Consider the following 24,777-nt stretch of genomic DNA (forward strand, 5'->3'; position numbering starts at 1 on the left):
CTATCAGTGTGGTTCTCTCCTAACCCTGAAAGTTTGACTTGCACAGGCATAGTGATTCAGGGCTTATGTTGGTGTGGTCTATGTTTGTACATGCAGTGACATCCGCTATTTACCGGGGGTGATGGGGCAGGGAGAGAAGGAGTGGGGGGTTGTTATATAAAATAAGAAATAATAATTACAAAAAACACTTACCTTCGGGCCCTTCACCTGCCCAGCCGCTGCCTCTCAGGCTACTCGCCGCCACCACTTGCTCCTCAGAAGCAGGACACACCCAGGCTCCTGACTGCCCTAGCCAATCAAAACACTGCAAACGGCAAGTTTTATTGGTCTGAGCGCCGTGGTTTGGCACTCATACGGTAATGGGGACCTGGGCATGTTCTGCATCCAGGTTGCAATGCAGCCTAGGTGCAGAAAAGCAACCTGCGCATGACTTATGGTCGGCTCGAGAGGGCCGGCCAAACAGTTGTGCGCACTTTAGAGTGGAGCAACCACTCCTCCTCCTGGCCCCTGCTCTGGCAGTCAAGCCCCGTCCACAACAGGAAATGGACAACCAACATGGTAATAATGCTGATTATCACCATGAATATCATTTTATCATTTCAGTTTTCCTTTAACTACTGCTCGTAGAGCTATGGAGCGATGCTCCTCTGCCTTAGCGGAGGAGCCGCTACTGGTTTGTACCTGCAGTGGCAAGGGTTGCAGGGAAGTAGCACCCTCCTGTATTTGTTGAGACAATCCCTGCATTGGCATTGAGCTATACTGCAAGTATGGGTCTAACCAACATGGCTTTGATGTTCTTCTGCACATGCTGTGGGATACTGTGGGCTTTGGGTATGGGCGGACCGGAATAACAGGCGTGGAGGCCGTATATAGTGAGCTATGTCTTTAGCTGTTTTTATTAACACACACAGATATAGTGTTTTCAGAGGTAGAGGCACCAAAGGATTGGAGAGGGAAGGTCTTGGAAGGTAGTCGTCAGGGAGGGGCGATCCGCGATGAGCTGGCGTGGTACGTCTTCTTCTCTCCGACTTGAGAATCCGGTGGCCCTCGGAGTTAAAGAGAGACAAAATAGGGCAGTTTAGTGCTCGACGTGGAGTACTGACCGATGACACCAACACCCGGTTTGTGATGGGACAGAGGAGAGAGTGAGGAGGGTTCGGAAGGGTCGAAGACGGAAGGGGATACAAGCGGGAAAGGAAAAGGGTGAAAGCAGTGAGGGGTACGGTGGCGGTATTCTCTATATACAGTGGCTCGGGAAGTGCGCGTATATACAGTGCTCCTAGGAGTGCTATACAGTGAGGGGATTTCTTATATACACTATGATACAAGTCGACCTGCAGTTCAGGAGACAGGGTACTCACATGCCCCGCCGCAACTCTTCTCCGAGTTGCGGCCGCTCTCCAGCCACCTCCTGGGGACTCCACCAGTCCTCGCTCCAGATCTCTTCCTCCTCGCCTCCGGTCTTCACTTCTCCTTGGCCTCCGCAATCTCCGTTCACCGCCTCCAGTTCTTGGTTTGCTGTCTCCTGCCACGAGTCCGCCGTCAAGAACCCTGTTCCTTCTCTGCGGCGTCCTTTTCCGTGTTCCGGTCCGGGATCGTAGGCGGGACTTCCGGGGTCAGCGATAGTTGCTTCCGGGTTGTCGTCGCTCGTACTCGATTCCTGCATGGAAAGAGAAAGGGGAGTATGCCGGGTTGCCAGGGACGCGGTGGGACCATCAACGGAGCCCAAAGAATCAGTACTGAGCCACCGCCCAATAGAGGTAGGGGCAGGGTCCGTTCCACATCCCTTTCCCCTAGCCGTCTTTCTACTAGAGTTTGTTGGGGGTGGGTAACGAGACAAGTAGTCGGCATTTCCCTGCTCCACCCCTTTTCTGTGCAGTGTTTTAAATCTGTAGGGTTGAAGAGTAAGGAACCATCGTAGAACACGGTCATTGTGTCCCTTGTTTCTGGCCATCCACTCTAATGGCGCATGGTCCGTATATAAGATGAATTCGCGACCATCCAGGTAATAACGAAGGCTTTCTACGGCCCATTTGATAGCCAAGGCCTCCTTCTCGATTACTGCATAATTCCGCTCCCGGGGAAAGAGTTTTCGGCTTAGGTAGAGGATTGGTCTCTCGTTGCCGTCCCGGTCTTTCTGGGATAGTACGGCCCCTATACCTTGGTCTGAAGCATCCGTTTGAAGGATAAACGCCTTGGCGTAGTCGGGACTGATTAGAACGGGTTCGGAAACCAGAGACTGCTTCAGTTGGCTGAAGGCCTGCAGCAACTCCGGGGTTGGATGGGAGAGGGCCTCCTCGGCTTTCGTGGACTTCTTGAGGAGATCGGTTAAGGGAGCAGCTGTTTGAGAGAAACGGGGAATGAACCTCCTGTAGTAACCCAGGAGGCCCAGAAAAGCCCTTAATTCTTTCCGTGTTTGTGGGAAGGGGATGGACTGTATGGCATCTATCTTTTTGTTTTGGGGCCTGATGACACCCTCGCCCAGGAGGAAACCCAGATATTTTACGGTTTGTGCTGCCAGTGTGGTCTTGGAGGGATTGATGGTAAAGCCATGGCTCCCCAGCGAGGAGATGACTTTCTGTAAGTGTTGTAGATGTTGGGTCCAGGTGTCGCTATAGATGATAATATCATCCAGATACGCCCCGGCGTATTGGGAATGAGGTTGGAGGACCAGATTCATGGCCCTCTGAAAGGTGGCGGGGGCACCGTGAAGGCCAAAGGGCATCACTTTGAATTGAAACAGGCCATCCGGGGTTGAAAAGGCTGTTTTCTTTTTGTCCTCCGCGCGGAGGGGGATTTGCCAATAGCCTTTACAGAGGTCAAGGGTACTGATGAACTTAGCCTTGCCTATGCGTTCTACCATTTCATCTACCCTGGGTAACGGGTATGTATCAAAACAGGAGACTTTATTGACCTCCCGGAAGTCTATGCAAAATCGTACCGAGCCATCCGGCTTCGGTACCAAGACAATAGGGGAGTTCCAGTGACTGATGGACGGCTCAATGATGCCCATATTTAGCATCATGTCGGTCTCCTCCTTGATCACCGTCCTTCGAGCCTCTGGAACTCGATAGGGCCGCTGTCTCACGGTTTTCCCAGGTTCGGTTCGAATACAGTGTTCTATAACCGAGGTATGGCCTGGTAAGGAGGAAAACACCTGCTGAAAGGAGGTCAAGGCAGTACGTAGATCTTCTTTTTGGGGCTCCCGTAAGTCGGGATCAAAACAGACCTCATAAGGGAGGACTGTTGGCGTAGCAAGACCGGACAGAACAGGACGGGGTCCTTCCCATCGTTTTAGAAGATTTATGTGGTAAATCTGGGTAACCCCTCGTTGAGAATCCAACTCGATTTCATAGGTCACAGGGGTTACTTGACGTAGGACTTCAAAAGGGCCCTGCCACTGACCCAGTAGTTTATGGTCTGAGGATGGCAGAAGGAGAAGTACCAGATCACCTGGGTTAAATGAACGTGACCTGGTTCCCTTGTCATATTGACGTTTTTGAGAAGCCTGGGCTGTTAACAGGTTCTGACGCACAATCTCTCGTATCTGTCCTAAATGGGTTTTTAGGTTAGCAACATATTCTGGGAGGGGTTTGGTGCGATCAGGTTCGGCCTCCCAGGCTTCTTTTGCCATGTCCAACAGGGTTCGGGGAGCCCTCCCATATAAAAGTTCGTAAGGGGAGAAACCTGTACTACTTTGGACCTTGCATCGGATTGCAAACAAGGCTAGGGGCAGCATCTCTTCCCACCTTTTGCTTTCGAGGGCCAGCAGTTTCTTAAGTGTAGTCTTTAAGGTGGCATTGTATCGTTCGACTAGGCCATCGGTCTGGGGGTGATAAGCCGAGGTCCTTATCTGTTTTACACCAAGCTGTGAACATACCTGTTTCATAAGGGAGGAGACAAAGGGGGTCCCTTGATCCGTTAGGATCTCTCGGGGAAAACCTACTCGGGAAAATATGGAAATAAGTGCTTTTGCAATGTTCTGGGTGGTAGGCTGTTTTAAGGCCACTGCTTCTGGAAAACGAGTGGCATAGTCTACCAAAACCAGGGCGTATCGACAGCCACTTCTGGAAGGAAGCAGAGGACCTATAAGATCCATGCCAACCCGACTAAAAGGAATGTCTATGAGGGGCATAGGCTGGAGGGGTACCCGGGGAGGGCGATATCTGCTATTTTTCTGGCACACGGGACATTCTTGACAGTATCGTTTTATCTGCTGATAGACCCCCGGCCAATAGAACCGGTCGAGGATGGATTGTCCCGTTTTTACGTCACCAAAATGTCCCCCTAGTAGGTGGCTGTGGGCTAGGAACAATACTTTCTCCTGAAAGGGACCGGGGATTAACAACTGCGAAGCTTGCTGAGGACTGCCCTTCCTGTATAATAGTCCATTCCGCTTATAGAAGTAGGGACCTACTTGAAGAGGGTCTTCATTGTCCAGAGCCCGGTTCCAGGCATTCTGTAACATGGGATCTTCTTGTTGAGCCGCCCGGAACTCCCTATCAGATTCCCAAGGATGGTCGTTCACTTGAACTGGATACGCGGTGGTGTGATTTCTTTTCTCCTTCTTCTTTTGGCTCTTGGTTTTGTACGGTTTGATCGGTAGGGTTGCATCATTACTGGTTTGGGGAAATGGTGCTTCTGCCCACCACTTCTCAAGGGAATCGGTTGTTTTCTGGAGGAGATGAGGAAGTCCGCTATAGTCACTGCCCAGTATTATTTGTTCTGGTAAATTGGGTACTAAGCCTACGTTCAGAAGGCTTCCTTGTTCTGCATGATGTTGTACCCGCACCCTAGCAGTGGGATAAGTCTTGGTGTCGCCGTGTACGCACTGGATGGCAACTGTACCGGTCACTGGTCCTATGCGAGTGGGTAGTTCCTGAGGGCGCAACACACTTTGTCGGCAACCGGAATCAGCCAGAGCGTGTAATGGTTGACCGTCTATTCTCACCGGACAGTGAAAACGAGGGGGTTCCCTCTCCGGGGTGTCACATACCAGATTCCTAACCAGCCCCACCTCCATGGGTTCCTCTCTCTGGGGGCAAACTCTGGCAATGTGCCCATAACCCCCACAATGGTAGCATTGGGGCCCGGGGTTCGGTGGTCGTGGTAGGACGGGGTAAGGAAATAGGGGAGTTGGTTCTGGTTTTCTCGGTAGTGGAGGTCTTTGGGCTCGGATGTGATTGGGGTGATGACCTCGGGTTGGGTGCTCCTCCTTTATCCTCTGAGTCTCCTGGGCACGATTGAAAGCGCTGGCGATTTCCACGGCCGTATCTAGCGTTAGGCGGGCGTGCTGTCGTACCCACTTCTGCGTGGAGGGGTGCAAGGAAGCCAAAAATTGTTCCAGATATATTTTAGCCAATATATCATCCTTGGAGGATGTGGCGGGTTTCAGCCAACGATTAGCCAAATCCTGGATACGGAAGGAAAGAGCTCTGGGGTTTTCTTGTGGCCCTTCTTTCACTTGTCTGAGGCGTATCCTATATGTTTCATCATCGATTCCTAGCCGCTCCAGAATGCATGCCTTTATATCAGCATACGGGGTCTGCCCCTGGACGTTGGCCTGCTGGTAGGCCGCCTGTAACTCCCCAGTAAGCAAAGGACCCAAATAGTGACCCCAGCGGTCGGCTGGCCAAGCAGCAGCGTGGGCCAGGCGTTCAAAGTTTGTAAAGAAGAAGTCCGGGTCTTCGCCTGGAACATACTTTTGAAGCACCACCGACGGAAGGGAAGTAACGGGCCTCTGTTGTCCCAACACGTCAGTGAGTTTTCCCAGGGCCTGGTCTTGGGCCGTACCTTGACCTTTCAGGACATCGTGTAATTGCCCACGATCCTCTTCGGCTGTCTTTAGGAATTGTTCCATGAGCTTTCCCATCTGCTCCTGGGATTCGGCCAACTTCTTTACAGCAGCCTCCATGCTTCCGGTGTATCCCACTTCTGACACCACCTGTGGGCTTTGGGTATGGGCGGACCGGAATAACAGGCGTGGAGGCCGTATATAGTGAGCTATGTCTTTAGCTGTTTTTATTAACACACACAGATATAGTGTTTTCAGAGGTAGAGGCACCAAAGGATTGGAGAGGGAAGGTCTTGGAAGGTAGTCGTCAGGGAGGGGCGATCCGCGATGAGCTGGCGTGGTACGTCTTCTTCTCTCCGACTTGAGAATCCGGTGGCCCTCGGAGTTAAAGAGAGACAAAATAGGGCAGTTTAGTGCTCGACGTGGAGTACTGACCGATGACACCAACACCCGGTTTGTGATGGGACAGAGGAGAGAGTGAGGAGGGTTCGGAAGGGTCGAAGACGGAAGGGGATACAAGCGGGAAAGGAAAAGGGTGAAAGCAGTGAGGGGTACGGTGGCGGTATTCTCTATATACAGTGGCTCGGGAAGTGCGCGTATATACAGTGCTCCTAGGAGTGCTATACAGTGAGGGGATTTCTTATATACACTATGATACAAGTCGACCTGCAGTTCAGGAGACAGGGTACTCACATGCCCCGCCGCAACTCTTCTCCGAGTTGCGGCCGCTCTCCAGCCACCTCCTGGGGACTCCACCAGTCCTCGCTCCAGATCTCTTCCTCCTCGCCTCCGGTCTTCACTTCTCCTTGGCCTCCGCAATCTCCGTTCACCGCCTCCAGTTCTTGGTTTGCTGTCTCCTGCCACGAGTCCGCCGTCAAGAACCCTGTTCCTTCTCTGCGGCGTCCTTTTCCGTGTTCCGGTCCGGGATCGTAGGCGGGACTTCCGGGGTCAGCGATAGTTGCTTCCGGGTTGTCGTCGCTCGTACTCGATTCCTGCATGGAAAGAGAAAGGGGAGTATGCCGGGTTGCCAGGGACGCGGTGGGACCATCAACGGAGCCCAAAGAATCAGTACTGAGCCACCGCCCAATAGAGGTAGGGGCAGGGTCCGTTCCACAGATACTTTTTAGAGGCATGGTGCACTGAGGTCTGTAGGTTACAGGTGGGTGACTTTATCAGAGAATTAACTTATTCAGGAGAAGACAGTGCACTACCTGCCCAGTCAGGCAGCATTTTTTCTGGATGTCACAAACAGCGTGTGGTTAAGAGTCCTTGCTGCCTAAATCACTTTGGTATTTCGAAACTTAAAGTCACCTAGAGGAATGCTCCTTGAAGCTGTGTGAAGCATCAGGCGAGAAGGGTGGTGGTGTGCTGTGCAATTCACTGATGAGCAACAGATTTCAAACATAGGCTTTTTCTTTTTCCGCACAGCATACGTTTTAGGAAGGGGGCATGGACAAGCCTAATAAACTGCCCTTTCCAAGATGGTGGCTTGTTCAGAGAATTCTATTTGAGGTTTCCCAATCCAAAATGAAGTACAGCCTTTTCCTGAGATTTCAGTTTCTGATTGAATCATATAAAAAAGGCATTTATAAGTGATGAAAGTATTGCAACGCGTTAATTCCCTTTTTTTTGCTCATTCTTTGACCCTTGCTCTCATTTTTGTCTCCAATTTTTGCTTCTTGCAGATGGGACATCCACTGGATTTGGATTTCTTGCTTACTCTTTACTCTTCCCTGATGTCAAGAGGAGTTTCATGCTTCAATGTTCATCTTTATTCACAATCTAAGGGATTGTGAAGGCGGTTTTTACCATTTGGGGTTTCTTGCCTCCAAACTGGGACCTTCTTAAGGAGATACTTGAGACATTTCACATGAGCAATTAAATGCAGAGTAACACCATGGCTATTGGTTGGTATCGCCCTTTCCTTGGGCAACCAAGAAGGGGACTGAACAGACCTTCTCAGCATCCATTCCTTAACATATTGCAATACCAATAACTCTTTAGGTTTAATTAATTTTATTATGGATCTTTCCCAGGACCTAGCACAAAAGTTCCAACAGTTATACCTTGAGAAAATGTGTTAAAGCGGACCTTGGCATTACAGTCTACAGATATCCCAGTATCCCCTTCAAATGATCAATGTTTTTCTGGGATCCAGCGAAGCTAAGAGCATGTTTAGACTCTCATACTGTGCATTTTTCCCTTTGCCCTACAGAGTTTAGTCAAGGTCGAGTAAAGGTGGGTTACCTGATTGATTGCCTTACTGAATCTGCATTGGCCTTGGTAATTCCTTTGCCAATAAATACAGATTCTTGTTTAGAGACATATGATTCCCTCCAAATAGTATTTAGGATGAATGTCCTGAATCAGAGCATTCTGCTGATTAAACATTGTACAATAACGAGCTAGGTCAAAAGGGTGCATTGACTTAAGTGACTCAGGGGCATATTATCAAGAATGGCGTTAAAATTATCGCCGCTTTAGCGGCAAGAAACTGCAGCTAAAGCAGCAATAATGGGCTTGATAATATGCCCTTGAGAATTCCAATAGAAGCCCATGTTCACACCAGAACATTGGCTTGTATGGGAATTCACAACAGCATATTATCAAGCCCATTATCGCCGTTCTTGATAATATGCCCCTCAGTTTCCTCAGTAGGCAGCTGAAACAACCTGCGGTGATAGGATGCAGATCACTCGTGTTCAACATGGTTTCAAGAAAATAAGGACAAATTGGTCCGATCATTATGCCTATGCCCTACTTTATTTTCTGAACTTATTGATTTATTTCCCTTGATTGTACACAAATTACAAGGGAGATTGAAGGAATGAAGGAGGTCCAGAAGAAGCTATTGTTATTTTTCCGGAGTTTTTTGCTAGGTCGATCAGAGGTATCAGTAAATCCGTTGCCTGAAGAGCAGTCCATTGAAGTAGAGGCAAGAAGGGCTCCTTAAACAAAAAAAGCAAAAGGAGCACCGGTGAAAGGCTGGACTTTGTTTATACTATGTTGATGCTGTTCATGTGATTCAAGCTTCTGCTAAAAGACCTACAAAAATATTAGAACAACCATTTAATCTCCTGGGAAATAGATTAAACCAGGTTTACATTGGCTTCCATATTTTGCTATTGCTGATAATCATTTGTTCCTTCTCCCAATTCCTATGAGAACAGAACTAGGAAAGGTTGTTAATGCTTTAGCATTTTTGGATAGTGGCGTATAGGACATCTGCATTTTTGGAATGGTTATCCAAGATTTTTTAGGTTTTTCTGGACCCTATACTTGCTGGACTTAGAAATCTGTGCACTGTTGACTATCTAAACAGGAGTAAAGTGCCTGTGCTCCCCCTTTAAACATGGTTAAATTGTCTTACCCCCAACTAACATGTTTAACCTGCCAAAAAGTCCCTAGTATGTTATGCAAGAAATACACCCAGGGCCTGGAAGTTATATGCTACCTGTGGACTGCGGCACAATTGCCTTCCACAGACTGGGGATGTATACATGGCTTCAGGCCTACCCTGTGTGCCTGACTGAAGCAACATAAAAGTCTGCTACCACACTTGTAAAAAGAACCTTTTAAATAAAAATAATTTGGTGGTCGGGATCTCTCCTAGTGCGACAAACGTATTTACTCTGTCTCCCTGGTGGAACAACGGCCCAACCACAAGTATATAAATAAGGTAATGAGTCACATGGTAAAATCATTGACTGAGATAAACCCATTTGTTATAGCCGACCTGCACTCCATTGCGGTTGGACTGAAATTTCACCAAGATCCTTTTGGACCGCTTCCGTAGACTATCATTGCCGCTTAGTGCTTTTTGGTGTTAATTTTATTTAAAATTTAGGAAATGTATTTCTCCGGTTCCCCTTATTGGATTTTTGTAATTTTGGTGTCATTTTGTTTATGAAAATTCACTCTCTGCTACTTATTAGGGTTGGGATTTTTATCATTTAGTGATTTGACAATATTGCTGTTTTGGTACTGCATTAATGCTTTGCACATTGCTCCAAGTTAAGCCTGTCTGCTCTACAGCATAGCTTAATGCATAGTTCCACTGAGATATCAGATTGTGTAATGTTATTTTGGAAGGAGGCTGAACTGTTACATTCTACTCTGGAGAGGTTTCACGCTGGCAGTTGTGAGAGCTATGTAAAGGTTGCTGCCTACTGTGGTTGTTGAAGCTGTTTTCTCTGAATAAACCTACTTTTGTGGCACTGCTGTGTTGGATGTTACTTCACAATTTGGCGACGATTAGGAACTAAGAAGAAGACAGCGCTCACATGTTTGCTAGCAACGTTTTTCAACAGGTATTTCGTTTTAAGTTAATTTTGTGTTACGATTGCACCTGCAGGAGTATTTGGAATTCTCTATAAAATATAGGAGTCTATGTGAATCCATGTAGAGCATGTTCCACACTTTACAAGTGTTTTCATTGCACCTGCGGTTGTTTTGCAACCGTTTTATCTGTGCGGTAGTTCGAGGCATTGTGTGGTACCGTCACTGTTTTGCCCGTGTGACATACGTTTTTTTCTCTATCTTTTGTCTTATTGGAGTTGTGTGGCGATGGAAATTAACACATAGACCTGGTTATTGTCTGAAGACAAAAGTCGCAATATAAAGGACTCGTGTGCGTGTTTTATCTGACCAGAAGTTTCTACTACTCTACGCTGCTGTTAATTTTCGCATCGTCCTAGATTTTTTTTTCTCCATGGTGACTGTACATCTTTACTTATCTAAGTTGCTAACTACATTGTTATTGTTTGAAAATCACTTACCGGATCGCGCTCGAGCTTCCTGTGCCCGCGTCTTTAGGACATCGCAGCAACTGCCATACGTCATTGGTGATGTATCTTGGGAATCTTATCATGTCCTGATGTACTACGTGATTTTGGCTACATTCTTATAGTGTCAGTTACCATAGCAGCGCGGCTGCATATTTATTAAGCGGAATCCATATCACAGTGTTTTTTTTTTGTTGAGAATATTATTTACACACATAAGTTTAAAAGCTTATTCAGATTGAACTTTTAGTCAAGCCAGAACTTTGCTCATTGTGTACTGTTGTTAAATCATCAGACCTCAACAATAAAAATATGAGTATTAATGCAATTTGAGACTGCGCTGGCTACGGGGACTACTTTGTTTATTTTAGTTTATTTCTTTTTATTAACAATTTCTTTTTCAGATATTTCTAAGACTATTTACATTTTCACTTTATTGTTATTATTACATTGTGTAAACTTTGACCAGTTTGTTAGTCCTAATACTTACAGGCTCAGATTAGTATTGATTAATTCCTTTTCTTCATCTACTTGAGCCATGTCTAACATTGTAGCACCTCTACATTTTCTACCAGTAGCTGGTGAACCTAACATGGAATGGGAGTTGTGGTATCCCATGATTTTAGCTTATGTTGAGGTTCTAGAAGAGGATGGTTGTTCTCCCAAGAGAAAACTTGCACTTTTAAGGCATTGCTTAGGAGGCGCAGGTTTGAAAGAATTAGCAAATTTAACACCTATTGAAGGTTCTGGAGATACTAATGTTTTCGATGTTGCTATTAAGCAAATGAATATTAGATTTAGTAGGAAAATCAACATCATCATGGAAAGGTTTAAATTATATTCCCGTGCACAAAAAGAAGACGAGTCCATTGAGGACTATGTTGCTGTTTTACGTACTATAGCTGAATCTTGTGCTTTTGAAACCATTAACTTTGAGCAGGGTTTAAGGGATCAGATTATGATGAAAACCAAGAGTAAGAAAATTCGAGAAAGACTATGGATGGCTACTGAATCTTCTTTAAGTGCTGTAGTAAATGTTGCTAAAGGTATTGAACAATCTGAGAAATTTGTTAGTGAAATAAGGGGACAGGTTGTGAAAGTTAATGATGCTGATTCTGAAGTTTCTTTAGTAAAGGATCAGGCAACTTCCAAAAAGTTTTCTTCTTTTCCCCCTAAAAAGGACACTACAGCAAAAGATAACAAATTTGCTGAAAAAAACCCTCAAATAATGTGTTACAGGTGTGGTGGCCTTGACCATGTTGGAAGTTATAAAGGGTATCCTGCATGGAACAAAATTTGCATTAAATGCAAGAAAACTGGTTATTTTAGTAAAGTTTGCAAGTCGACCCAAAAAATTAATTTCTTGACACATGAAAAGAATGAATCTCCTCCTGAGATTAATTCTTTATTGTGCGTTGGCAATACTAGTTGCAAGGGTTTTCCTACATGTACCGTGTTAATTAATGAAGAAGTTTCTATGTTGGTAGATTTGTGTGATTGGTACAGCATTATTGGCAGAAATGTATTTAACAATTTAGGGGAGATGAGAAACTTACTACCACTTGATATTCAACCTGGCGGTTATTCCGGTCATAAAATTGATCTTGAAGGTTTAATGTGGGCAAATTTAGAATTTAAAGGCAGAGGAACCAGAGGTAAAGTTTATGTAGCCACCAAAGGTGTATCTACACTTGGGTGGCCTCATCAACAAGAGATGGGTATAAAATTAGATCCAAACGCTTCTCTGCCTGTGTATGTAGTAGCAGCCAATGATGAGAAATTAGCAACTGAAATAAAAGATAGGTTTCCTACACTTTTTAATGAATCACTGAGGAAATTTGTAGATTTTAAACACAGGATAAGTCTCAAGGAGGGTGCAATCCCAGTTAGACATAGAGTAAGGAATGTACAGTTGGCTTATCGTGTTAAACTTAAGGAGATATTAACAGATTTGGTTGCTAAGAATATCATTGAACCCATAGAATCCTCTCTGTGGGTTTCTCCGGTCGTTTTATGTCTTAAAAGCAACGATGATCTTCACGTGTGTTTTGATCTTCGCAGTCTGAATAAAGAAATTTGGATTGATAGACATCCTTTATTGAACATACATGAGTTGATCTCCACACTTTCTGGTGCCTGTGTCTTCTCTACAATGGACGTAGCTAGCACTTATCAGCAAGTGGTTCTACATAAAGAGTCTACATTTTTGACAGCATTTGTAACGCCTGAGGGTATGCTTCAATTTTCACGCATGGCGTTTGGCTTAGCCAGCGCCGCTTCTGTTTTTCCGACTCATGAAGGAAGTTTTGTAAGGATGTTCTGGAGAAATTGCCTTCCAGGGTGATACTTTGATTTTTGGAAAAGAGAATTTTACTGGTGGCCTAGTGTCGATAGTATGGTTGACAAATGGTTCAGACAATGTCTTCCTTGTTCCAAAATGATAAGTCGGTCAAGCCACTGTCTGTGGAAGTAACTCCTATTGAGTATGCTCAGGGTCCTTGGAGAAAACTTGGAATTGATATTATTGGATCTCTTGGTTTGTCTTCCAACAAGGATGTTTATGCTTTAGTTTTAATAGATTATTTTTCAAAATGACCGAGGTTGAAGATTGTAGATAAGATTTCTTCAACTCAAGTATTTGAATTTTTAGACAACATTTTCTGCCTTGAAGGATTGCCTGCAGAACTTATTTCTGATAATGGTCCGCAATTCATTAGCAAGGAGTTTGATTTATTTCTTGAAAGATGGGGTGTTTTGAACAAAAGAGTGTCCAATTTAAACTCACAAGCCAATGGTCAAGTAGAACGCTTTAATAGGGTTTATAAAGAATCTATCCAGCTTGCTATAAAAAGCGATTTTGAGTTGAAAAAAGCGTTATGTGCTACCGTGTTGTCATACCGCACTTCTCCCAATTCAGTTACTGTTTATCTACGTTCCAGATGTTTCGAGGAAGAAAACCTGGGGCCCGATTCACAGAACTAACTTAGGACAAAATCCTAAACTTACTACCATTTTGGTATTCACAGAAGGCACTTACTCCTTTTGGTATTCACAGAAGGCAGTTACGCATTTCGGTATTCACAAAAGTTAGGAGTCCTAACTTTAGGACTCCTAAATGTCTTCTGTGAATGCCGAAAGTCTTAAAGTTAGGATTTTTATCAGTTTAGGAGTCCTAAAGTTAGGAGTCCTAACTTTACTACTCCTAAACTGAGAAAAAGCCTAACTTTAAGACTTTCGGTATTCACAGAAGGCATGTAGGAGTCCTAAAGTTAGGAGTCCCAACTTTACTACTCCTAAACTGAGAAAAATCCAAACTTTAAGACTTTCGGTATTCACAGAAGGCATTTAGGAGTCGTAAAGTTAGGACTCCTAACTTCTGTGAATACCGAAATGAGTAAGTGCCTTCTGTGAATACCAAAATGGTAGTAAGTTTAGGATTTTGTCTTAAGTTAGTTCTGTGAATCGGCCCCTGGTTCCAAGCTTTTGCCTTGGTGGTTGAAAGTAAAACATTCTTATGATTCTACTTTGGATCTATCTCAAGTTAGGGAGCATGTCCTGAAATATCAGGAGAAGATGAAGGACAACTTCTCGAAGCATCAGTTTTCAGGATCTAAAATAAAAGTGGGAGATTTTGTCTGTGTCAAGTTTGGTGGTCCTTCTGGCATAAAGTGGGCTAAGTGGTCTGATCCTGTTGAAGTGATAGAAGTTTTCTGCAAAGCAGTGAGAGTAGATGGAGGTAAAATTTGGAATTTTAGACGCATATCTTTGTGTAGATTTTTAAGTTCACAAATTGTTTCTCAACCTATTGTTCCTAAAGTCAATGAAGAGGGTGATAATGGTTCAAGTTTCCTAGACACACATGATAATTTTATGTCTAGTTCTAATGTTTCTGATTCATGCACTAGCAGTAATGACGACACTCAGAGAACAGTCCCAACTTTCACTCAAGACAATACAACTGAACCTTATAGTAGTATTCCTGATTCTGAAAGTCATGTGATTGAATTAAGGAAAAGTTCTCGTAGTAAGCATACGCCTGTCAAAATGAAAGATTTTGTTCAATTTTAATTGTTTCTTACTTGTTTATTTTCTTTCTGCATTTTTGTTGTTGTTTTTTTTTTTTTTAAGGGGGGAAGGTGTGTGGTTTTCCTATGGTATTAGAATGTTATTTTACATTCTACTCTGGAGAAGTTCCACGCAGGCAGTTGTGAGAGTTATGTAGAGGTTGCTGCCAGCTATTGTTGTTGAAGCTGTCTTCTCTGAAGAAACCTACTTTTATGGCACTGCTGTGTTGGATGTTACTTCAGTATTCAATTCTTTTTAAAATATTGGGACAGAGCTGCCCACTATGACAGGAGCCCACATTACCTTACCACACAAAGAGGGCAAGACTTTGTAAAGAATAACAACGCATAGCCCTTCTCAACTTGGATGCCAAGATGTTTCCAGACATGCTTGCAATCCGTTTAATGCTGCACATGCCATATCTTGTACACCCTGGCCAGTCCAGCCTTGTCGCTAACCGACAGGCAGCAGACAATATCCACCAAGTACTCTACCTTATCGAATGAGTGTGCTGCAGAAAGATTGCACTTAAAATACTACCACTAGATGCTAAAAAATCATTACTCCATCGAGTACTTTAGGAGATAGGACTGGGATTTCACAAGCGGGCCTGGATTGTTGCCAACTACAAGACTTTCCTCAGCCACATTCTTGATTAATACGCACTACACTGAATCATTTTTCATATAGAAAAGCATGAGGTAGGGATGTGCAAGGGTCAGGTACTGTTAATTATACATCATCTGCAAATAAGTGGATCATGGCTATTCTTGTCCGAACAACATTCCCCGTGTCCCTTGGTATTTTTGTATGTGGGTGGCAAGAGTTACAATGGCCAGTATGAACAGATGGGGTGGCAGTGGACATCCCTGCCTAGTGCCTCTGTGTAGGAATAATTATTGAGTGTAGCGCCTATTAATCAGGATTGTGTCCTGTAAACTCTCTGGCTGTAAGATTAACTTAGTAAATCCAGATATCCTTGCCATAACACTGCCAGCAGCAGACATCAAAACACTAACAGAGCAAACCCCTTTCCGTTGGGCTAAAGACAAGACCGAATAACTAAGGATCTACATCACTTCTAAACTGCAGAATCTCTCTAAATCCACTTATCCAAGATTGCTTAATGTTAATGTTACTGTTAATGTTATCAGAGCTTATATAGCGCACAGCTGCCCCAGCAAAAAAGCGTCCCGGCGCTTCCAGCATCAGAAAACGGGCCTAACTATTACAAAACGATAGCTCCAATAAAACGAAAGACCAGATTGTTAAACTAAGGGGAAAAGGAAGATTTTAATGGCTTTTCTAAAGTCCAACAGACCCTGCAAACCACGTATTTGAACCAGCAGGGAGTTCCATAACTTGGGCGCCAAGCAACAGAAGGACCGCCCCCCCGCTCAACAGCGTTTTACACGGGGAACAATGACCAAGTGCTGCCCTAAGGAACGCAGTGGGTGGGGGGGGAGTATATGGGGTAAGCAGGTTACCGAGCAGGCTAGGCGTAGCGATCTTCAGTATCTTGCAAGAAAGACACAACGTCTTAAATTGAATCCGCTCCGACATGGGAAGGCAATGAAGTTTCCGGATGGTGTCAGCAATAGGACAGAACTGAGGAACCCCCAACAAGGTTCTGGCAGCAGCATTTTGAACACACTGCATCTGAATAATTTCAGCCTCATTGGCCCCCAACAGAACTGGCATACTCCAGTCGGGATAGAATAGTCGCCTTGACAATCAACTGGCATGTCGGTGGTTCGAAAAACTTCAAGAGGGGCTTAAGACCTCGCAAGAGGCCAAAGTACGTACCAGCAACTTTTTTGGTATGTATTTGGAAGCTGAGAGAGGAATCTATCCAAACCCCCAGGTTCTTAACCACCTCCTTTTCAATCATCGTAGACCTGCATAGATGGTGAATGCTATATTTCTTTTGGCTGGGCCCAGTAGCGGCTATTAAGTTGAATATTCTGCCCAGTTTGATGTCTGTTTTCCAGGCTCTTACAGTTAAAATACCTAAAATAGACCTACATGCCTTGCAAAGAGATATAGGCTACTTTATATGGGCGGGAAAGAAAATTCAAATAGCCAAATCGTCATACAGTTCCATAGACACTCTTGAGGGCTTGGGTTCCCAAGTAGCTCAGAAAAAACAATGCTAATACACCTCTCAGATCAGAATCTCTTTGAATGGTCTCTGTAAAAAAAGTAAAGGTACTGGATACATATGGATGCAGTAATACTTAATGGGCACCTTAGGCGATACAATGGGTAACTAAATCTTATAGACCAGGGGTAGGCTAGGTCTCAGAAATTCTGATGCCCACAATTGACATTTTGGATATGATAAGGAGAAAACTACCCTTGATTTCATTCCCTTCTTCGGATACATTGTTCGGGAGAAATCCAAATTTTACACTGAGGAACACAAGGAAGGACAAGGGTGGCTGGCCAGAGGAAGGTTTTTGGATGCTTAAGAACCTTATTGACAAAGACGGTATTAAAATGTTTGAACAATGCAATGCAGACTTGGGCGTACACCCCATCAATAAAACAGCAGCCATTAGACCCGTTAGAGATTGAGCAAAGCTACTCCCTAGTTATACGTCACCTAAGGGTCTCATCCCCAAAATCTACACAGCATTCCATCCAGGGATACCGAGGGCCAATTGTCATACATGAGGAAATAGTCAAATATCCTGCAGCGTGAGATCCCAATGTCACAGTGGTAAAGGCTCTGGTAGCTATACCATCCATGTGCAAAAGTGTCCTAAACAGGGATTCTCTTTACAAATATGTAACACTGCAGCACATTACACCCAAAAGACTGAAAGCTATGTTTCCAAATACATCAGGCTCAGTTGGAGGTGGTGTAGTCAGATGGAGATGATATGCACGTTTGGTGGTCCTGCCTACACTTGTATATGTTTTGGATAGAGGTTCTGAGACTTCTGAGAGGGATTCCAAGTTACCCGTTGCATCCTGACCTGTCCCAAGGACTGCAAATTTATTTCTACAGGTGATTGGATGATAACATCCAACATGATATTGGCAACAAAACAACTGCTCACACAGAAATGGAAATATACCGCAATTCCAACAATCCATGAATCAGCAAATAAATTATGGTCCCTAATGGCCATGGAGAAATGTACATGGGACTTGCATGATATTAACTCCAAATACTAAATTCTCATAAATTCTTCTCACATACCAAAACAAAAATTGCTAGAAATAAGAAATAAGCGCTCTAGAAGTGCCACTCATACAAAAATTGTTGTTGATAAGGGAACACTCTTCACGATAAAGCATGCCACCTACTGAGGGGGAGGAATTTGCATCCTAATTGTTAAGAGAAAATGCTTTCAGAGCTAGTAAACTTGATTGAGCCTTAGCCCATGAAGTAGGGTGTATTATTTTACCCACACTAGCAACTCAGACTTTTTGGAGAAGTAAACAAAGTAAATCGTCATTACTATAATGGAAATCATTTTCTGTTTGATCATTTTAATATTTTTTTGTGGCAAAATATGTTTACAAAAATAAATGCCAAGCCTGAAACAAATAAAAGCGTACATTTAAAATAACAAGAACATTATTACTCTATGGAAATTATTCTTAGGACATTTTAAAAATACTAAATACAAAAGTGATATGCTCAAAAGTTTCATGACAAATATTAATAAAACAAAAAAATCAAGAAAAGCAAATTGTAATCAATCACTGCTAGAAATGGGGGGTTCTAGTTGGCAGAGGTATGCACCTTGGCCAAGAAGGGACCCTTCCTTCTAGTCAGGGTAAGAGTATTACACTTCTAAAATAAACCCTGCTTATTACCTTGGTAGCTTGGTATGAGCAGTCAGGCTTATCTCAGAGGCAATGTGTAAATCATTTGCACATAACACACAATTATACAGTGAAAACAGTACAAAAGGACACCACACCAGTTTAGAAAAAAAATTGATATTTATCTGTGTAAAACAAGACGAAAACTGTTCAAATTCAACATACAGTGATCAAAAAATGAATATTGCAAGAATAGACTCAAAATACAATTCTTTGAAGTTAATAGCTCCAACCTGTGACTATCACGGCATTGTGAACAAACAAATCCAACAGTTCAGGCCAGCTGCAACGTAGCAGGCCAGCTACGGTGTCAGGAAGACCCGCCAACAATACCTTGGAATGCAGGGCATCTGGGACCTTGCGATAAGCTCCAAAGGGGAGGCGGAAGGAGGAGCCGGTACCAGGGGTCGGAGCAGGAGTCAGGCCTCGGGACTGTGGTTCAAAGTGGAGTGGTGAGGCGTTTGGTGCCCTCAGGTTGCGGTGCAAGCAGCGGCTCGGTGGTGGCGTCCATCAGCGTCGGTGAGACCAGGGCCAGAAACCGGTTCTAGGATGCTTGATTCCGGTCCAGGGAAGACATGACTTGGCAGTTCGGGCTGGACTGTTCCCATGAGGCACAGGGTCAAGGCTGATTTGCATATGGCCATGTCTGAACTGGGGTGGTGTGGAGTGCAAAAAAATGATGGACTTAAGCCCAGATCTCTGTACTGGGGTGAATGTATGACATTGTCCTGCATTCTGTCCATCAACTGTTGTTTTTGCATTAAGCTACTTAACCCCTTGCCTGCTGATGACGGAGCCGCTCCGTCATCAGCTGCGGTGGCGCTGTGCTGATGACGGAGCAGTTCCCTCATGGCCCGCTCGGAGCGCCTGCGCGGCGCGAATTCCACGCCTGCGCTGAGCGTTCCATTGAGCGGGGCGGGCCATGACGGAACCGCTCCGTCATAAGCACAGCGCAACCGACGCTGGTGACGGAGCGGTTCCGTCACCAGCATGCGGGCGCCGCGCGGCCGCCCCGCCCCCTTAGCACTGCCGCGGAATAGCAGCCGCAGTGAAGGGGTTAATGGCATGAGTTATAGTAACTTCAGAGAAGTCTTACTATAAGTATAACTGTAACGGCTGAATTTCTATGGTTTTGTATGGGTAAAATGTCAGGCTAACTAAAATGACCCTGAAACCTTTGTTTTTATCAATGAAGTTTTCATTTTTTGTTTCAACAGAAAAAAGGCAATTTTGGGGTCATAAGGAGCCGCTCAGGAACCCCTTTATGTGTTCTATGGGGTCAGCATACCTCTATCCTGACCCCTTACATGTGTTTGATGGCAGCCACAACTTTTCTTTCAAGTTGTGGCCAGCCAATCAGGGTCTTCCTTCCCCTCATGATCCCCGGATCCTTCCTGGTTTGATCCGCAGGTCCTCCGCATCCCTAGATATCTAAATATTTAGCCTTTAATATCTCTAAAACTACTGAATGGATTTACACCAAATCACAAAAAGCATGCTTTCTGCACCAAGAGCTAGCTTTCTCCCAAATTTGGTGTAATTCCATCCAGTGGCTAGGGCTGTAGTTGTGTTAAAAAATTCTAAAATCCCATAGACATGGAATGGGGGGAAAGTGTTTTGGGACACCCCTTTTTCTTGGTCTTCGCTTGACGGATCACCCCAAAACTTTCAACACAGCAGCTGAACTGACTAAAGTATGCATTTTGAAAATTCGTGAACATTTGTCAACCAACCCCAAAGTTATTGGCACAACAAAAATGCTCTTCCTAAGGAAACTTTAGTCCTAACTATAACTACCTGCTGGCTATTGCCATCAGGACACATATATACATATATATATATATATATATATGGAAGTGCTATACTGATGGCCCCCATGATGTTCGCTGGGAAGAGAAGTTGTGGATGACAGCAGAGTGGGAGGCTGCGTCTCTGCAGCGAGGAAGTTACTGGACATTCAGCGCAGGGACCAGTCCTCTCCCTGTCTCGTAATGTCATACTCAGTATGCCTGCGTGTTTCATGGTATCAATTTTTGTATATTGGCATCCCCGACCCTGCTTATGTGTACGTTTACATGGTGAATGCAGCTGCACAAGTGGAGACTTCATGAAAGTATGCTCATTACAACTGGCCCCATAAACACAGGACTGATTTATTCAGTAACCCTTTGGGAGCCCGGAATGTAGGTCAGTCTAAGAATGGCATGCAGAAACGATGGAGGATTAAATGGACAATATCTTTATGAAAAAGAATGCAGTGACACTCAATCAATCAATCAATGCATTTATATAGCGCACTCCTCACCCGGAGGGTCTCAAGGCGCTAGGGGAGGGGGGGTCCGCTACTGCTCGAACAGCCAGGTCTTGAGCTGTTTCCTGAAGGCAAGGTGGTCCTGGGTTAGGCGGAGGTGGGTCGGGAAGGTGTTCCAAGTCTTGGCGGCCAGGTAGGAGAAGGACCTTCCTCCTGTGGTGGCTCTTCGGATCTGGGGGACGGCGGCGAGGGCGTGGCTGGTCGATCGGAGCTGGCGTGTGGGAGCGTAGAAGTTGAGGTGGCTGTTGAGGTATGCTGGTCCTTGTTTGTGCAGGGCTTTGTGTGCGTGGGTGAGGAGACAGAAGGTGATTCTCTTGTTGACCGGGAGCCAGTGCAGATCTCTCAGGTGTCCGGAGATGTGGCTGCGACGGGGGATGTCCAGGATGAGTCGTGCTGAGGCATTCTGGATCCGCTGGAGTCTCTTCTGGAGTTTGGTGGTGGTTCCGGCGTAGAGGGAGTTGCCGTAGTCCAGACGGCTGGTGACGAGGGCCTGGGTGACCGTCTTCCTGGTCTCGGTGGGGATCCACCGGAAGATCTTACGTAGCATGTGCAGGATGTTGAAGCATGACGAGGCGACGGCGTTGACTTGTCTGGACATGGAGAGGGAGAAGTCCAGGATGAAGCCCAGGTTGCGTGCGTGGTCTGTTGGTTTGGGTCCGCTGCCCAGGGCGGGGGTCCACCAGGAGTCGTCCCAGGCGGAGGGTGAGGATCCCAGGATGAGGACTTCCGTCTTGTCTGAGTTCAGTTTCAGGCGGCTGTTCATCATCCACTTGGCTACTTCTGTCATCCCTTTGTGCAGGTTGGCTCTGGCGGTTGCGGGGTCGTTGGTGAGGGAGAGGATCAGCTGGGTGTCGTCAGCGTAGGAGATGATGTTGAGGTTGTGTTGGCATGCGATGGCCACAAGGGGGCTCATGTAGACGTTGAAGAGGGTTGGGCTGAGCGAGGAGCCTTGAGGAACGCCGCAGATGACTTCGGTGGCTTCTGATCTGAACGGGGCGAGGCGGACTCTCTGTGTCCTTCTGGCGAGGAACGAGATGATCCATTCCAGTGCCTTCTCCTGGATTCCGATGTTGCTTAGGCGCTGCACTAGGGTGCGGTGGCAGACAGTGTTGAAGTCCGCAGAGAGGTCTAGGAGGATGAGGGCCGCTATTTCTCCGTTGTCGAGCAGGGCTCGGATGTCGTCGGTGGCTGCGATCAGGGCGGTCTCGGTGCTGTGGTTGGCCCGGAAGCCAGACTGCGAGAGGTCGAGGGATCCGTTCGTCTCGAGGAAGGCGGCCAGCTGCTTGTTGACGGTCTTCTCGATGACTTTTGCGGGAAACGGGAGCAGCGAGATGGGGCGGTAGTTCTTGAGGTCGGTGGGGTCGGCTGATGGCTTCTTTAGTAGAGCGCTGAGTTCGGCATGCTTCCAGCTCTCCGGGAAGGTCGCGTTGTCGAAAGAGGAGTTGATGATGTCCCGCAGGTGGGGTGCGATGACGGCGTCTGCCTTGTTGAAGACGTGGTGAGGGCAGGGGTCTGTCGGAGATCCGGAGTGGATGGAGTTCATCGTGCGGATGGTGACTTCGGTGCTGATCGGGGTCCAGGCGCGGAGGGTGGTGGGGGGGCGCTGGTTCGGTCGTGGCATGCGACGGTTGGGTGCTGAAGCTGTTGTGTATGTCCGCGATCTTGTTGTGGAAGTAGGAGGCCAGGGAGTTGCAGAGGTCTTGTGAAGAGGTGATGTCGTTGTTTCCGGTGTTGGGGTTGGAGAGTTCTTTGACGATGTTCAAGAGTTCCTTGCTGTTGTGTGCGTTGTTGTCCAGTCGTTCCTTGAATGCAGACTTCTTGGTGCCGTGGATCCGTTGGTGGTGTTTGCGGGTGGCGAGCTTGAGGGCAGCCATGTTTTGTGGTGTTGGGTCTCTGCGCCAGTCTTTCTCGAGGTCTAGGCAGTTCTTCTTGGAGCTCTTGAGTTCGTCGGTGAACCACACTGAGCCTTGCCCTTTAGCACCTGAGTCTGTGACACTGCACTTTGCTCTTCAGCGCCTGAGTTCGTCAGGAACAATACGAACTTCGGATTAAAGGAGGATTAAATGAAGGATTAAATGAACATTACCTTTAAGGAAAAAGGACGCCGTGACATTGAGTCTTGCTCTACAGCGCCCGAGTTCGTCACGTATAATGCAAACTTGGGTGTGTGCATAGGCGGCGCATTCAAGTAATTGCTTGATACGAGACTGAGGCATTATGGTAACGGTGAAGAACTGGGATGTCAAATACCCAGCGGCGCCAAGGACACGCCCAAAGTCCTCTGGGTTCCCTTGCCTTGGTACACAGATACACAGAATACTTCTAGGTGGCGTCAGAGATCAAACTTATTAGCTACAGCTAGTAGCAGAAATCCCAGCAATACAACACGGTGTACAACTCAAGAAACTGCTCAATTTTACTAAGGCGAGACATCCCTATTTATACACAAAAAGGTACATTTAAAATGCACGCCCCTGCACCAAAATTCGACCAATAGAAAATACATGACATCACACAGCATCATACAGTAAAGCTCATTTTACAGTGTCCCAACCCACAAGTTAATATTTAGGCATATCTAAATAATAATCTGGAAGGCCCGGACAAACCCTTAATTGAAAGCGTAACCCATGAAATGAAGAAACAGTAAAGAAAAGTAGTTTCAGATAATGTGCAAGATAACAGAAACGTAAAGAAACTTAAAAGTTAACAAATGTCTTGAATGGTGATTGGGAAAGTGGATAACGATCTTGCAGGGAAATTGGCTTGGCAGGGTCAATTCCAGGTGAAAGGCCAGCTTCTGAAATTAACTCCAGCGCACGAAGAAAACCTTAATTAATGTATGCATGACCCACAAAAGGTCAGACTGCTTTGTTCACATATTACGTAAAAGGCAACACCAGATGGCATTTACGACGCATGGCAAAAACCCATGTTTAGAAAAGAAAGTCGTAAGGAAAGAAACAATTTAGATATTGATTAGGATAAGATATGTGCAAGGAAACTAAAGGTTAACGAGGTCCTGAACAGTGATGGAGAACTCAGACAACGATCAGCTAGTGAAACTGGTTTTGCAAAAGGTCAGTTTCAGGTGAAAAGGGTCACTCTCTCTGCAGTTCATTCAGAGTCAGAAAAACCAAAGTTAATATATGCACGAACTTAGAAGGCCAGGCCACTTGTTCGTTGGGCCTACTTCACAGGCCTACGTGAGGGCAAGACTAAAATGGAGTCAGGTTTGAGAATTACAGAACCACAACGGTAGTCCTGGCCAATACAATTGGACACTATCCTGTATTTTGGTACCTACAATAAGGTTTGAACTGCGCAGATGTGGGTGTTAAATGGTCATATGCAATTCAGGTTTTACATTGTGTAGTTAGCATGTGGCACCGAGGGTTAAAGGAGTGAATCCAACCTCATTAATATCCTTCAACAGATAGCCAGACGTGACTGATCGATTATTTCCTAAAGGTGCTCTCATATGTTAAATATCAGCAATAGAATATACAGTGTCTCCCTGGAGTAACATTGTTTAAGAGGCGCGATTTTGTACAAAATCACCATGTCACTAGTGCGATGGTTTTAGTAAAATGGTCTATAGTGACTATTAGGTTAAGACAACATGAAGGCATTTTATTTTCCAGTGTTCGAATACAAATTAAGGTTCTGTATTACAGTGGTTCGTTTTTTTGCACTATGCACTCTTAACGAATATTTTTGCATTATGTGTTTTATTTTTAATGATAGCGTTTGCCACAAAGTATATAGTTTCAATTGCAATATTTATGTTTTTTTCCCTGGTTTTATTGACTTGGTCAATAGCAGCCTTCATGAACATTTCTATGTCTATGATTTTTTTGTGTATAGGCCGACACCAAAATGGCGCACATTAAGATTGAAGAAGGCTGCTGCAACATCCAAAACGTGTCTCTTTTTTGCAGGGTCGGCGAGGCATGATCTAATAAAGAGGCCTTAAACCCAAA

The sequence above is a fragment of the Lissotriton vulgaris genome, chromosome 8 (assembly GCF_964263255.1).
Source record: "Lissotriton vulgaris chromosome 8, aLisVul1.2, whole genome shotgun sequence".
Classification (NCBI taxonomy): Eukaryota; Metazoa; Chordata; class Amphibia; order Caudata; family Salamandridae; genus Lissotriton; species Lissotriton vulgaris.